Consider the following 13943-nt stretch of genomic DNA (forward strand, 5'->3'; position numbering starts at 1 on the left):
TTGCAGGTCTATACTTAGCACATATAAGCCCCCTTAAAGAAAGTACAGGAAAACATACATTTCAACAAGTGCTTTTATTTATTTATTTTTATTATTATTATTAATTTGATTGTGTCTTCTTTTTTTTTTTTTTTTTCCACATACTCAGTAATCTATCTGGTATCCTACACATAGTGTAGGAATTATCTTATTTATCAGTCATTCAAATATTTGCTCTTCTATAGCAGAAAGAATTCACAGGTTTTCAGGAATATAAGTTTTTCCTATGTCTGAGGAAAAGCAGTCTATCTGAAGACTTTTGCCAAATCTGTCAGTTGGTCTGGCAGTAGACATAATGTCTCTCTCCAAAGTTTTCCTTACTTATTTATCTCTTTAAATCATGACAATTATAATACTAATATCTAACATGTCTCTGTAAGTGTATCCCAAACACTATCATTTAGATAACATTATGTCCCGCAAAAATAAACAAGCAAACAACAACAACAACAACAAAAAAGCTACAACTACAATAAAAAACATGTTGAATTAAATAATCTAAAAATTTAAATTAGTTACCATCTATCAAATGGATGTGATATCAGTGACATCAGTAATACACAGTCTACTCTATGACCAAACCTTAACTAATCTAGCCTGAATTTTCTGGCTAAATCCAGAAATTGCCACCTCACTGCAACTTTCAATTTTCAACATTTACTCAGTTGCTATTGATCCCTGCACATTGTATTACAGATTTTTACCCATTTCCATTATTCCAGCCCTTGAGGTTACATTTCTCTTCCTGTACATGTTGCATTCTCATCAACTTTCTACCATGTGCAAATTTTATGTTGTATTTTCTGTATTGTAATTGTAATATGCAATATTATGCCATACACATGCTCATTCTTAATTAATTCTACTAATTCATGTGTCACTGTTCTAGCAAGTGGCATTTCTAAACACATGGTCTCTCAAAAGTTAGATGAATACTAGACGCCCTTCCTGTAGTTGTCTTAAAACATCTGCTAAACAAAAACAGAACTGTTTCAATGCTTAGAAGCTGGTAACCTTCAGCATAGAACTGCATCATCTGCAACATGATCAAGTTTGAGACTACAGATAACAAATCCTTTGCAGTCAAGAATATTTCCCAAATAAATTTGATAAGTTCATTTTTTTCTGATGATCTCACCTTGTGACAGCAAAGCAACTCAGAGAGAAATTGTCTAAGAGATGAAGAGTAGTCAATATAAAAGGACTGTGGTGGTTATAATTTTCTATTTGTTCTTTCTTTATTGAAAAAGTGTAATATTATGTACTTTATCACTACCTCTTCATTTGTATTCATCTTACTTGAGTGCCAGTGGCAATCACCATGATTTCTAGTCCCAGTCAATAAAGTAATTGCCAACATAAATTTACACAAATTAGATTTTTATGATATTTATTCTTTCTAGAACATATAAATTGATATAGGAGATCCAGAGTAAGACATTTCACATTGGAAAGTGATGTCAATGCATCTTCAACAGGGAAGTGGAGGTGTTCTATCCTGAAGGAAGTATGAACTGATATATTTTCCAGATGACCTTCAGTCTAGTAGCCAAAGAATATGCAATAATCCTCTGTTTAACAGACAAACACAGACTATCTCATAAGTAAGAAAGGAAGAGGATGAAAAATTTGAGTCCCTCTAGGAATTCAAATGGAAGTTTGGCTGCAAGCGTTAATATACTCCAACCAGAAAAAAATGACAATGCAGGCTGAGATCTGAATCTTGCTGAAGATAAACCCTGCAAGGTATGCCTGAATTTGGGAGCTGATGGAAGTTTCTGTAGAGAAGATCTCATACAAGTAAATTCTCTTCTGGGAGCTCCTGACAAGATCTCTCTGAGTGATGAGTAACAGATATCCAAGGCCTGGAAATTGCACCTTCTTAGAACAGTGAGTCAGCTTAATAAGGCAGAGGAAGATCATCATGATATAGTGTGAACAGAATAAGTTAGTTTTCTTTTAATTTCTTTGTCCACATCTTTTATAAACACTAGTAACTTTTCTGTCTATCTGAGATGGTGTGAATATTAAGAATTTCTTTTCTATTTGTCTTTACCTGTTTTGACGTAAGTGTGGCCTAAAATATCCTAATAACAATAAAATATTACTTACCTAAAAGAGAGTGGATCTATAAACCAAAAAGCTGGGCATTGCTTCATGAACTTTTGTTCCCAAAATATCTTCGAGATGATTCAGAGGTCATCAGAGTAGGTCCACTGTTTAGTTGCATGGGCCTGGTAGTAAGAAAGAGAGAGTGAAGGAGAGGCTTCCAGTAAAACTAGCAACACTGAAGTTTTTCTGGACTGTCTGAAATTACTGGTGTGATATAAGAACATTAAGGATCGCAGGGAGCATGTTACAAGCCGATTCACTGTGTTTTCTGCTTGTCTTTCCTACTGTGAAGGCTGTATATTTGAATTTCCATTGAGCCATTTGCAAAACATTTGTCACAGCATGCTCTGCACTTGAAATCCATAGGAATTGTATATGCTGTGTATAACATCATACCTCTGTAATCAGTTGGTATTTTGGATACTTTTCATTTCTCTGTTCAGTGCTTACATTTGCCAGTTTGCCCCCCCATGCTGTAATGACCCCTTTTATTTCTAAATTTTTACCTCTAGTGCACTTATCCATTTTCTTGTTCAGTTACAGCTCTCTCTGGCTATGTCTATGGTTTGGCTGTAGATTAAATCCAGACTCCGCTGGAATAAGAACACTCCCACTACACGATGCAGAGTGCTGATAAACTTACACTTGAGCCAGTGAAGTAAGTTTATAGTACTCAAAAAAATGTTGATGAGCTAACATTGTGCCAGCTAACTTTATGCTAAGTCAGGACTGTCTGATCATGCCAGATCTCCCACAGCTACTGAACCTCCTACAGATAGGCTGCAAGCCTTCTCACAGCCCCTTCTTGCTCTGTTTCTGCCTGCTTAACCACAGAATCATTGTCCTTGGAAGCAGCTTTGCATCCTTTATATGCAGGCACAAGGCCCTGTATTTCCTGTTATCTTTGGTTTCCATCTGTAGTCACGGACCTAGCTGTGGACCTGCCATGCATTGTGTCTCTACATTGGCCATTGCCACATAATTCAATATTAGCAACAACACCATGGTTATCATCACTGAGACACGGACAGGATTTCAGCCAGATCAAGGCCATGTGTGCCTTATTTGCATTATCCCAGATCTCATGGTGTTTATCTCAAGCCAGAATGAAGGTGGGTAGATCTAAAACAGCTGCTAAGGCTCTAGAGGGAGACTCTTGTACAGGTCTCCTATTGCCAGCATGTGCAGAGGTTCTGTATGCTGCATTGTGGCTGTACATTAAGCTTCCTTTGTCTGTGCAGGACCATGGAATGGCCTTGAGCCCTGCCCTGCTGTTTAACTGTTAGCACTCTCCAGTTTTGGCCTGAGCCAGCTTAACCTTTCCCACAGGCTTGGAAAGTAGCATCGGTCAGGGACTGCTGCACAGGAACCCCAGATGAGGCAATCCTGTTTTTTCACTTGTAGAGGAGGGGAAATGTTAACCATTCAAACCCTGTGTGCTCAGGGCAGTGGGAGAGGCCCTAGTTTTGTTCTTTGTATTGGTATTGGTGCAACTAAAATAAACAGCTTTGCTTGACTAAGGTGAGGGCTCTGGAGAAATATTAATGTGGAATGGGGATAATAATGACAGAATAGACAGTGGGAAGATACCCTGCAAGTACTGTGAAGAACTTGTCAACTGCCTCTCTGAGATCTAGACAGATGCAGATGTCTGTGAGTTTGGGTTTCCTGTTTGTTGCCCTCTTTGAGGAAAAGAGGGAGCATTTGAGGACAAACTGGATCATTTGAAGGCCGTAGAGACCTGTTTCTATTTTCTTATCATTTTTTAAGCATACAGCCAGCTTCTAGGCATTTTGCCAATAAAATAGTCTAGTGTTACTGGCAATTCTGTCCCTACTATTCTGTCACAAACTGGGGACTGGCCATATGCTACCATATGCTTCCCCCTCTCCAAATAAGCTTTCCTGATCTAGAATCCCATGTCTCCCACATGTGGACGCTTTGATGTCTTCCTACACTTGTTTCATCCCAGGAAGTTGTGAATAACAACCCTATTCTTGTTTACTTACACATACAGAAAAGAAAACCTCACTGGCATATATAGCTGAAATTGCACAGTAGACCATATTATAGATAAATAGATAGACACGCATGAACAAGAAGAATAATGAATTCTCCTGCTCAAAAAGATTATACAGCTGCACTTCAGCTTGAGATAGGTAGAAAGTATACCCAGATGTTTCTTGGGATTATAGGCTTCTCCATGGAGGTGAATTTCTTCTTCCCATACATTCAGCATTTCGGAACATTCTGTGTTGTATAGGAAGGGCATATGCTGCTGGAAAAATATTTCTATACCCCTGTAGTTGCATGGTTGACTCATAGCCATCATGAAGAGTGGATGCCGAAAGTAACTGTAGAGTCATCTGTGTCTGGTAGTGTCCATGATTTATCATGGATTTTTTGAAGTCCTTGTTCTCCATGGACTAGACTAGAGGAGTCAGCAGAGAGCCTGCTAGATCCAACATTTACAGGCTTTTCCCTCCTTCTTTCTCACTGGGGAATCAGCCAGGCACAGGATCCCACAGACAGAATCTACTGTTACCAGAGCTGATGTAGACAGGATGTATAAGCTGGGAGTCCATGACAGCCTAGAGCAAAGTTGCTTATTTAGCTGGGGATCTACAATGTCCATTTTTATTTTCTGTTGAAGCAGTTTTGGCATCAGTAGTCAAAGCTAGCCAGCTGGGCACATGAGACTGGTCTTTAGCCAAGTGGGTGGGTAATATATGAAATTAGAAGTATGGGAAGAAGACTCAAACAAGCAAACATGGTCTGGCCCAGAGTCACTATAATGTTCTGTTGTCCTGGGCCAGAGCCAAATGACAGCTACAGCTGCACACAATTACTTGGGCATGAACTCTGAACAGGAGAAGAGCCAGAAGATAATGTAGGTAGGTAATGAGAGACCTAGCACAATGTGTAGGACGGTCTTTGCTGGCACCTATTTCTTACTCAAACACCCACATATCTCTTCAATATTTAAGACATCTACTTCATGAGCACAGTTTCCCCAGTCCATGTCTCATACACCTTCCTCAGCAAAAAGCCTGTTTCATTTCCATTAGCTCCCAGGGCAGAACAAAAGCCGTCTGCAAACAGTGTATACTGGGATCCAGTCCGGTTCAGCAATTCTGGGAACAAAATGTACTCTAAAACTTGTACGGTTTTTATTTTGCACTCTCTGCAACATCTGCTTTCCAAAATTATTTATTTTAAAGTCTTTGTGCTTTTTTTTCCCCCTTCACAGACTTTAAGCTCTATTTCTGTACTTAAAATCCCAGAACATTTGGTGTTAGAATAAGGAAGCTAACTTATTTGGGGAATTAAAAGACTGTAGGAATTATACTACAAGAACCTGTAGGACAAAAGGGACTGGAGGGAAAAGTAACAACGACAAAAAATCTGTGGAAAAAAAAAAAAAAAAAAAAAGTTATATCATTGTATCTTACTGCTGCAACTCACAGCTGAGGTATTGTTTCTATGGAATGAAACTGAGCTGCTGCATAAAAGCATGTGGATATTTGAAAAACAAATCTTGTAAGGACAAGGCTGAAGGAGCACATAAGAAAGCAAACCTGATGCTGTATCTTTCATGCTGTCTGTAGAGATGGGTTTCTGAAGTGATTTTTTTCCCAGAGCCAAAACACAGAGCATCTAGTTTGTTCATCATAAAAGTCCACTCGAGAAAGAACTGGTGTTTACACATAATGGATGATTATGATCCATCCCATGGGATGTGCACCTGGAGGATCTAAGTCTGAATGACTAGGACCCAGGCATGAGCTCAGGAGTGAGATTTTTTTTACAATCATCAATAGATTGCCAAATACATGTGATTTATGGCTTAGAAGGTCCTACTCTTCTTGCACTCTTATCTGTGAACACTGTACAGACCAATCTAACACCAGGTTCTTTCATCTTCACCCTTCAGTTGGGCAAGACATTTAATATTATGGTGAGCAATAATCTCAGAATCAGTGAAAAATAATTGAAGAAGTAATGAGCATGAAAACAGAAAAGTGTTTTGATAACAGTGGATTATTACCCCAATTTTGAAGTGAAAATTAAGAAAAGAGTTTTGAATTTCTTGATGACCCTTTTCCATTGGTTGACACATCAGTTGAAATGCTACTTACAGGACAAGTTCAACATAAATCTCCATGAGAAATTTCCCCCATCTTGGAGTCCTCTCTCCATCATGGGTTCTTCCACATTTACAGAACATCCTTCTAGCACCAGCTCTCACTCTTTTCAAAGGCACTAAAAGAGGAACAGCACAGTGACAAATCTTAAGCCCTTCCCACCCTAAATGCATGTGTTTCTTGCTGCTGAATGATATTCACTGTGATGGCAAGTCAAAATAGTTAAATGCTTGAAATATCTTTTTTTATTTCTTAATGGTTCCATGCCAAAAATGTGAAAAGGGCTTTTAGAAAAAAAAAAAAAAAAAAAAAAAAAAAGCAAGGTTTAATTGAAGAATTCACTAAAATGAAAGAAAATTGGCTACAATGAGCAACAATTACCTTTTCTGAAAAACAAGATTCACCGTAGGATGGAATAGAAATAAAAACCGCTACAGTGCATTCTCATGGGTTCTTTTCTCTACATTTGCACTGAACATATGATTTTCAGTGATTCAGTGGGCCCCACAAATTCAACAAATCACAACACCGTTGAGGTTGGAAGCAAACTCTTAAAATCATCTTCTACTACCTGATCATCTTGTACTTCTCTGATCAAGAAGGGACACTTAGGGCAGGTCAACCAGGACCAGGTCCAGATGGCTTTTAAGTATCACCAAGATGGGAGACCACCACCTCTCTGGGCAACCTGCACCAGTGCTCTTTCACCTCTACAGTAAAGAAGTGCTTCCTGGTGGAGCCTGCTGCGTTCCTGTTCGTGACCATTGTTTGTCCTGTCACTGGGCAGGCTGCCTCCATCTTCACTGCACCCTCCTTCCACATATTTACATACTTTGATAATATCCTTCCAGAACTTTCTCTTTAGAACAGTCCCAATTCTCTCAGCCTATCCTCATATGAGAGTTGTTCTAGCCCCTTGATGGCCCTTTGTTGGACTCTCTTTGCTATGTAAGTGTTTCACTTGCAACAAGAAGTCCAGAAGTGGACACAGTACTCCAGGTGTAGCCTCACTAGGGCTAAGTTAAGGAAAAGGATCACCTCCCTCAGCTTGCTGGCAATGTTCTCCCAATGCAACCCAGGAAACCATTATCAAGGGCGCACTGCTGACTAATGTTCAACCTGATGTCTGTCCACCAAGACCCCCATATCCTTTTCTGCAAAGCTGCTTTCCAGTTGGTTTTCCCCTAGCATGTACTGGTGCCTGGGGTTGTTCCTCCACAGGTGTAGGACTTTGCAATTCTCCTTGTTGAACTTCATGAGGTTCCTCTCAACCTCATTAGAGTTTCCACCCAACTCTCCAGGCTGTTGAGGTTCTTCTGACTGGCAGCACAACCCTCTAGCTTATCAGCCACTGCCTCAGTTTTGTGTCACCTGCAAACTTGTTGAGGGTACATTCTGCCACATCATCCACATCACCTTCTAAGAACAAGACTAAGGCCGGTATTGACCCCTGGGATATACCACTAGCTACTGGCCTCCAGCTAGATTTTGTTTCCCTGATCACCACACTCTGGACCTGGCTGTTCAGTCAGTTTTCAATCCACCTGAATGTCTTCTCATCCCATCCATACATCAATATTTTGTCTATGAGTGTCTAACAGGTGACAATGACAAAGACCCTACAGAAAAAAAAAAAAAAAGCAAACACCTATTGCTCTGATCTCATCTACTACTCCAGTCATTTCATCATAGAAATTTATCAAGTTGGTCAAGTGTGATTTCCCCTTAATGCAGTACACCACTTCTTCAGAAACTCTTCCTTTCCATTACTGAAATTTGTTCCCTGCTCTTCTCGCAGGTCATTCCCCTTTCCCAATTTTCCTAACTTGACTGCAAAAATAAAGGGCTACACTTGAAGAAGTGATCTCTCTTTCCAGACCACAACTGCAATGTCACAGCAAAAAGGTAGCCTTTCTGCTGCCCAACCACTCCATTTCTAATGGAAGATAACAGGAATATTATACAGTAAGTGATACCTGTCATATATATGATTGAGGTTCTAGCTGCCAGTCCAGCAAGCACAGTAAATGCATATATATTTATCTACATAATCATGATATGCAGGAAACCTTTCTACTCTTTCTGTTGCTGCTATACCAGTTGCCCAAGCAGATGTCTACAATGGTGTGTATGTCTTACAAGGAAAGGTGCAGGCTGGTTCAGCAAGACCTTTTAGTAAGATCATCTCCAGAAATGATGGCTGATTTTGGAAACAGAAGCTGAACTCAGGTTGGCATCCCACATCCAAATAGGCAAGTGGAGACAGTGAATGCTGCAATCTCCAGGCACTTAATCCTGATCTCTTGTCAGTACAGAATAGCAGTTTTGTGGTCTTACTAACTGAAAAGTGCATTTCTGTGCCTTTAACTGGATCACATCTGTGTAGGTCCAGCATCAATGCCTGCCTAATGTGTTCCGAAATATATTGCTGTACATGCAAACCACATGTTTTCATCCTCCATAACCTCTCTGAGTCAAATTCTCAGCTCTCATGTCAGCTCACACATATCATGACAGTGTTTTCAACACTGAAATAAAAAGGTTATTTATTTGTTTGTTTGTTTTCCTACTATCTCTAAGATTTTAGGCTCCATTTAAATTCTTGATTTGCTGTCTTTTTAGTTTTGTCTCCTTTGCATCTTCCCTCATGTAGAAGATGTCTAGGGCAACACTCTTCCACTGGAAGTTATCCTTTACCTGCTGCTAGTTTTCTGCCTCTTCGGCTTCTGAAACTACTGCCTAGGTCAATCTTACCCTGCCACATAAGTTTGACAGCTAACAAACTGTTAACACTGTTGTCAGTGATCAAAAACAGAAAGGCTTTTTCACCCCTCAGCTGCAAGCCCTTTTTCCTACTCACAACAGACAGCCCCAAATAGATTTTGCAAACAAAAAATTACAGCCAAACCACAGATCTGACAAACAGCAATCAAACAAACCATTATTCAACAGATAGACAAACAAATTAATTTACTCCCAAAGAACCAGGACTTACTTATTCCATACCAACAGTCACACAGGCATGTGATGCCTCATACGCTCTGCACTCTGACTTTGCTGAGAAAGAGGAAATATGGATTAAAAAAGTCCTTCTTCAAACTATGAAGCCCTAAAGATATATGTGGCTTTTCTATCCCTACCCCGTTGAGGACTTAATTAAGCCTTGAAGGAGAAATAGCTTAATATTCTTTTTCTGCTCACAAATTTCCTGAGCAATAACAAGTTAAAGTTTGGGAGGGTATGTGGTAAAAGATTCTTGTAATTCCCATCTGGCTGTCTACTTTCTACTTCTCTCAGCTGCTAATCCATATGGGACCAGTGTGCCTGTGTTGGTGCTAGATCCCAGCGGGACAGGAACAGCCCCTTCCCATCTGTTGTGCTTTAAACCTGCAGACATCTCAACACCACACAGCTGCTCATTTACCCTCCCCAGGTGGAATGGCAGAGAGAATTGAAAAGGTAAAAATACAGGAACTTATGGGCTGAGACAAAGGCAGTTTACTCAGTAAAGCAAAAGCTGGGTGTGCAATAAAACAAAACCAGGAATTCATTCTGAACTTCCCATCAGCAGGCAGGTGTTCAGGCACTTCCAGGAAAGCAGGGCTCATCACGCATAACGGTTTCTTGGGAAGACAAAAGCCATCACTCTGAATGTCCTCCCCCTTCTTCTTCTTTACCCTAGCTTTTATTGCTGAGCATGATGCCATATGGCATGGGACGTCCCTTTGGTCAGTCTGGGCTAGTTGTCCAGGCTGTGTCCCCTCCAGCTCCTGGTGTACCCCAGCCTTCTCACTGACAGGGCAGCATGAGGAATTGGAAAGTCCTTAGTTCTGTGTGAGTACTGCTCTGCAAAAACTAAAACATTAGTGTGTTGTCAGCACCTTTTTTTCATCAAAAAACTGCATTGTGTGAGACACTACAATGAAAATTAACTCTGTCCCAAGCCAAAAACATGACACTAGTGTAGCTGCTAGCTTTAGGGAAAAGATTCTTTTCCATGAAGCAGCGATGTGGCTTCAAATCATTTTAGGGAGCAGATGAACCTGTGGTCAAGTCTCCTGATGGCAGGTGAATGTTGTAACATGGGGCTATATAGAAATAGTCAGTTACAAACTCAACCCTTCCTCTTCTGACAGAAGTTGCTTTGACCCTAACTCATTCCTTAAATACAGGGTTTATCAGTTCAATTGATCATCAATCATATATAACACAAAATCTCTCCCTGTGGCAAAGGTAAATTGCTTAAATCTTGGCAAGGGATTACATGGAACATTTCCTGTTGGCTTGCCTAGGTTACTGTCTGGTCAGATTTCTGGCATTCGCCTCATTCCATATGTTGTATGGACAGCCAATATATCTAATATATTCATTGTGAACTCCCAAGAGAGTTCACAGACAGGAGCCTAGAAGCTGTACACTGCCATACCAGGGAACATAAACATTGCATGACACGCTGCAGTATGTTACAGATTATCAGAAACATGATAGCTGTGTTTCTGGGGTGCTCTATGCAGGCTAATCTGCCCAGTTCTGCAGAATTTGGATTGCTTGTGGTAGCCAAGATGCAATGTGCAATACAGATGTGTCCTGATCACAAGGCTGAAGCATTTAGCCCAAATGTCTGTAATTTTCATTGAAGTGAAATATATGTTGGCAGTATCTCTGATAGTCAAGTCACATTTAAAATGTTTAAATATGGATTTAGACATGTAGTATTTTAGCTTATCTTTAATAATAATAATAATAATAAATCCTCTGGTAAACTTATTATTAACTCAAAATTAAATAATCTGGATGAATCAGGAAACCAAAGTTTTCCACATCACCCTCTGCTTTATTACTTTTGTTTGACAGATAACATCAATTAGCAGACAAGCATAGACATGGCCCAACTTATTAATAATAACTGTACCAGATGAGTGTCCTATTTAAGAGACTGCAAAGGAGAAAATGAGACTTTGGCATAATTTTTGTGTCATAAACATCAGAGATGTGTTGTATAAAATATTAGCTATGGAACAGAAAGGGAGAGCACAAACAAAGATTTATATTTCAAGTCTATATTTCAACAATAGATCATCATAATTTGTTCACATAGAAATCTGCAACTGAAAGGTTAAACTTTTCATCTCAACATTAAAAGAAAACTAATGGAAACTGAAAATAGAACTGAATGCTATAAAAGATGTGACACAGAGAAGATAACTGTGGTTTGTTTGTTTTCCATTACTAATATGTCTTTGAAGAGCTTCGAATTATCTTTTGTACATGTATAGACATCAATTCAAATTTTAGTAAGTAGATGCCTGTTTAGCTGTATCAAGATACATAAAACACCAACAATATAATAAGATATCTTACACTTTGATAATGAGATATCTGGAAATAAGGTTTCTCTCTATCATTGTATCTGTTGAAGTGCGAAGTATTCTCCATCACTTCAAAAAATTGATTAAAGCTGAACACTACTGAAGAAACTGTTGGGCTCAGTAAAAGAATTAAGACCTTTATTGTCCCTCCTGGTCTCAAAAATCACTTATTTGTACCACTTTTTAATCCAGAAACCAATTTTATTGTTTCTTTCGATATCATTCCTAGCTCTAAATAGTTTTTGGTAGTGCAGGAGAAATAATTCATAAATAAACATAAGTTCAATGCTTCAGGTAGTTAGCACTATGTAGCAAGCAATGACTATTCATTACTTAGGGCTTCTGATTTGTTTTCCCTACTTCTGTTCAGCCGGTATTCAAAAATCTCTATTCTTAAAAATAGAAAATTTTCTGGCACCATTCTTGGTGCTTTTTCTATTGTTTCTTTCCACATATCTCACATATCTGAAAAAGGAATTTTATGATAAATTAGTGTTTCTTTATGAAAGTTTATATTTATTTATTTATTTATTTATTTATTTATTTATTTATTTATTTTTGTGGGCATAATCCTTAAATAAAGAGCCTACAAATTGGAGAGACAGGTGAGAAATAAAAAGGTAGAGAATGCATCTAAATTATTGTAGTTTCAACATTGACTGCATGTAGTGATATGTTAAAATGTTGGGATGGGTGTTGGGATGGGTGTAATATGAAACAAGACCAAGCACAAATCTTGACTCTGCTTGAGTCTTAATCATGTTTTCTAAATGAGCACATGTTGATGGGTATGACAATTTAGTGTTGACGGATGCAACATAATGCACACTGAAGAAAAATACTTGAACTAAGTACAGATGACTGACTTAATTATGTCAACTCAGGAGATGAACATAGATATTCAGGCAGCACCTTTGTCAATGTGGAGAAGAAACTAAACACAGAGCTGAGCTGACAAAATGTTAAAAAGGCAACATTGGAGAATGATAAAAAGTTACTCCAACTTTCAGAAGTTGGCTGTTTTACCTTGCTGATGAGGTGTACTGAACAAGTCACATCACCAACAAAAAGGTACTGCAAATACTACAAAAGTTCACAGTTCTGAGAAAGACTGAGGGACATGAAAAATTTGTGCGAAGAGAGAGTGAAGAGCTTGGAGTTGTTGACTTTAGAAAGAAGGCATATAAAATGAGACATGATAAAAACATGAAATGGAATTTATGTAATATAGTCTCAGTCTCATAATATAAAAACAATTATATATCTGGAACAATGTCAGATTTTTGCCAAAACTCAAAGTTATTGGCTGAAGAAAGAAGTATTGGGGTTGGCAGAAAAGGTTTTGGTTTAGGAGTTTTGGCAAAAAAAAGATGGGTGTTATGAAAAGAGACTGAAAAGAAATACTCTAAGTAGGAAAAATTTTCTTAAAAAAATCAGTTTTCTGCTAAAATAATTTTGATAGAAAACATTTGATGATCCCTAATTTTGTTACAGAGGGTGTGATGCAGGTATTTGACACATCAGCTGATCAAGGTTAGAAATTTCACACAAGGTAAAATGTATTTTGTTGGTGCTCAGGAAATATTTGTTGTAAATATTTTTTCTGCAAAGATACTTCCTTTATTTTGACAGATTTTTTTCTGAATTGTAGTTAACTTGATTCTGTTGATCTGCAAGGAACACTGTGAAATCATATATTCAAGAACTCAATGTTCTTTAAAAAAAAAAAAAAAAAAAAAGAGTAAAAATTTTCAATCAACTCTTAATTTTACGAATGACTAAGAAGTTTAACCAGACAGATTTTTGTGTGTTCTGGTTTTTGTCAAAAAAGAGAGCTGCAGGAGGTCTCCTGTCTTGTCTTAAAGGGAAAAAAAATAATCTTTGTGATTGCAATTTAAGTACTGAAAATGAAGTTATGCAGCCATATCCATACTTGTTTCTAGTTTAGAAGATGTCAAAAATGCCTACAGCAAAGTATGGGTGCACTCATATTTATGTACACAAATTAAGTGATAACGAATTTGCTTTTAATGTAATTTGTAATGTTAAGTTTGCAGTCAGCCAAGGCAGCAATCTGTTTCTCTGCAAGATAAAGCATGCCAGTTCTCACATGATCTTTTTTTTTTTTTTAATGTGAAAATGCATATTTAGATAGCAAAATATGTTTTTTGCACTGTAGCTGCTGCATAATCTTTTTCAACAAGAAACAAATACTCCATCATTTTTTGCAGAATCTTGGCAGAGAGGAGGGTGTCTGCTACTAGTGCTTCCTTGTTTT

Source organism: Netta rufina, assembly GCF_964035555.1.
Source record: "Netta rufina genome assembly, chromosome: 2".
Taxonomy (NCBI): domain Eukaryota; kingdom Metazoa; phylum Chordata; class Aves; order Anseriformes; family Anatidae; genus Netta; species Netta rufina.